This window comes from Chenopodium album, chromosome 18 (assembly GCF_948465745.1).
Source record: "Chenopodium album chromosome 18, dcCheAlbu1.1, whole genome shotgun sequence".
NCBI lineage: Eukaryota > Viridiplantae > Streptophyta > Magnoliopsida > Caryophyllales > Amaranthaceae > Chenopodium > Chenopodium album.
In genome coordinates this window covers 38,958,036-38,961,849 of record NC_137851.1, presented here as the reverse complement: position 1 = coordinate 38,961,849, position 3,814 = coordinate 38,958,036, and the positions used below count along the sequence as shown (strand labels likewise).

Here is a 3,814-nt window from a genome sequence, read left to right as displayed (position 1 = left end):
ACTTTTATTTTAAAACAAAAGATCTCCTAGAAGTGTGGAATTTTTTGTAGAATGTGACAGTGTGAGACACTTACTTTTTAAACATGAAATGGATAGATATATTGTAATAATAATGAAATATTCCTTAATAAATAGAGGAGTAAAAATGTATTTAATACAAATGAAAAAGAAAAAAGTAAAAACTCACATGGGACAGAAGGAATAGTATAAAAACAAATGGTCAAACCATCATACAATTTCTAAAAATTAAAGTTGAATTCATTTTATGTATGAAAATTTTGATAAATCGGCTTTTTATTTTTTCTGTAAATTAATGCATGAAATAGCTATTTATTATATATAGGTAAATTATAAACTAAATATTTGTGACCTACCCTACCTATATCTACTTTAATATTGTTAAACAAAAAGCATGAATCTCTAATAAAGAATTCTTTTAATAACTTTGCAAATATAGAATTGGATTTTATAGGTCTTAGAATTTCTACCCCCATTCATATGCTCGAATAAAAATCTCCTTAGGTTGAAAAAAAATTTATCAGCATGAAAATAATATTAATAAGAAAGTCATTCATATCCATTACATCAACCAATCAAATAAAAAAAGTTATATGTTTGGGGAATAGTAGGAAAAAATCAAAATTTATAATATCCTAATTCTATTTAGTTTATTGTTTCCTCTTCTTATTGAATATATTTAAATAAACAATTGGTGGAACATAGTAAAAAGAAACCCCCACACTATGAATGACAAATATACCCCTTATAAACCCAAAAACTTTTGTGCACAATTGGTAATTTTCCATGAATAGGGGTATATATATATTCTAACTCGTCTCTCTATAATCCTTACTCAAAACCCTAAACTACCATCAACCGACAAATTGCAAATTAGTTCTTGTACCTCTACCTATTACAATGGCTAAAAATTTGCACAAAAATTCATGTATTGGTCCAGTTGATGTCAACAATAAAAAAATTTAAAATATTTCCTATGAAAAATCCCAAAAAGCATTTTATGGAAGAAACAAGGGAATCAACAATGGTGTGGATCTCAAAACTTCACTTCAAAACAATCATTGCTTTGCAATTATATGAATTTCAAGAGTAGCAACAAGCCAGAGAGGTTGATGGAGTGGCATGATGGAGCTTGGGTTGATTTCTCGGGAGAGGTCTTATCTCTTGCAAGATCAACCTTTGAAAAGGGAGTTCCTTTAATAAAGATGGAAATCGGAGGTGACATGTATATTTTTGATTTCTATCGAATAATGTTAAAAATTGATGTTGGGAACAGTGGATTCCAAAGATCCATTGCATGGATTGATTCAATGGGGAATTGTTTTTTCCCCCAATTTTTTGTTGATGAATTTTTACTTGATGATGATGATGACGGCGATGATGATGAAGAAAATGATAATTGTAAACATGGTAGCAAGATTATGCCCAAAACAATTGAGATAGAAATGAAGAATAAAAATAATAATATTAATATTATTGAAAATAAAAATATTGAAGACATTTAGAAAAGTATTAAGAGAAAAAGTAAGGGAAAAATAGATTTTCATGTAGAAGACATTTGTGAGATTTCTTGGAATGGTGGAACTAAAGAGGGGAATAGGAAACAATGTTTTGTATATGAAGAGAAGGTTAGTTGGCCCAATACAAGGTTGATGGATGAAGAAGAAAAACAATTTTTGTGGGTTAAAAATTCATTTTTGACAGGGATGACTTCGAATGATCCTAGCATTCATGTTACAAAAATTCATGAATTTATTCGTACAGGACCTATTGAAAAGCAATGTGGGAATCCTTTTATAAGAATCCAATGATTTCCCAAGTTGCTAGTGATTGTGAAAGACGACCTAAAATTGTGTAGCTTGGCATGGGACATCAAAGAAGGGAATATATGACATAGTGAATCATGGGTTTGGTGTACTAAGTCAAGTTTTGGGTCATGAAGATCATGACTGTTATGTTAACATATCTCCTATTGATCTTCCATATCAATGGTAATAATGGAGAGCTATAAATGTTTTCTCTAATTAATTTTATTATTTGATTTTACAGTATATTTAATTTATTACTTCTAAATACTTCTATTACTCATGGTTATTGAATTCTCTCTACAGTGATAAATATGCTCTGGTAGATGATAATGGCGAACAACATATAATATTGTGTCGAGTTAACATGGGTAATTATGGGAAAGTTGATGATGAGTCTGAGCTGTTTTATCTAAAACGTATCATTTGCAAGAATGGGATAGATGATCCAATGAACACTACTAACCCGTATGTAATGAGGAAGAGCAATATAAATACCCATATAGTCCCTGAGTTTATTGTGAGTTACAAGTGTTTCGAAAAAGACGAGGTAAGTTGAAGCACCCCTTTTATGGCCCTGATACTCCTAATGGAAAAATATGTCAATGTTGTTTGGTTTCTTGGCGCGAATTTTGCTTTAAATTTTTTTGATATTTATTATTGTTATTTTGAAAATTGTTATCTCTTCTTCTTATTAGAAATTAAACAGGGAGATAAGTTGATGGAGCATGTACCGGAGAGATGTAATCTTGAGGAATTTCTTTTTTCCAAGTTGGCGAATGTGCTTCCTACTACCAAACTTGAAAAAGTGAAAGAATTATGCAAGGCATACGAGGTACCATTAATGATAATTATAATTTCTCTATCAAGTTCTTTCTTAAGTTTTCCATATTGACATGTAAGATTGTCAATGTAACAGTGTGAATATTAATATTAATATATCTAATTATTAAAAGTACAATTATAAAAAGTTGATACTTTGAACTAATTACAAATGTATTCTTTAAATATAATTCAATTTATGATTTTTTAGAGCATTAAATAAGTTTTTTACGATGAGTTCCTATGTGAATAAAATGATATTATTATTTTAAATATCCTCTTACTATTAAATTTACTTCAACAGGCTGGGAAGATCGCCAAATTTTCTCTTGTCGACATGTTAAGAGAAGTTGTTGGCAATGATATGTAGACATTGTTATTGCTGGGGTTTAGTGCTTAATTTTGATGGTTATTGCGTATTAGGCATAAAATGACAATTACTTACTTATTATTGGCCTTTTTTCTTCTATTGTTGATTTGTTTACGTATTTTATTAACATATTGAAAGTCAATCAATAGTGATTTGTATTTTTATTTCCTTACAATGTTGATATATTTATTTCCTTACATTTTTTTTATTTGTTTCTTAATTAAAAATATTGGTGGCAAATTATATTTTTCTACAAATATTGTTGTTTTGCTTCCTTATATTCTTGTTTTTTTTTACCCTATTATTATTATTATTATTGTTATTGCTATTACTATTGTTATTATTACCTATTTCTCATTTTTCATAAAACTCCTTGGTTGAATTAATTCATAGGAATGTGCTAAATTTTGGGTTATTATTATAGATTTATAGGTGATAATGCTTCATCAAAAGTGACTCATATATAAATATATCAAACCGTGTGATATATAACTAATATTTTTTTATTAGTTGTTTGATTGTAGTTAAGAGACGAAAGATTTTGATTTTAATTTTGTTGATTTGTTTCATTTTTAGTGTTAGATTGTTGTTTGATTATAGTTAATAATTATTATATTTTTCTAATTTTTTAGAAAATTGATATTAGGTTCTTCTCTCTAATGTTGAATTTATATTCTCTATTACACATTATGAAGCTTTAGAGTATTTAAAAAAAAAAAAAAGATAAGTGCAAGCTAATGTAATAGGCATAAGGAAATGACATCTAATAAGCATATAATGTAATTAAATTAGGTTATGC

General features: G+C 27.9%; 1 pseudogene; it reads left to right on the top strand.

Annotated features, from left to right (window-relative positions):
• The first annotated feature begins 918 nt into the window (after positions 1-918).
• Positions 919-3,015, top strand: LOC145592124 (putative inactive poly [ADP-ribose] polymerase SRO1; annotated as a pseudogene).
• The last annotated feature ends 799 nt before the right edge of the window (positions 3,016-3,814 follow it).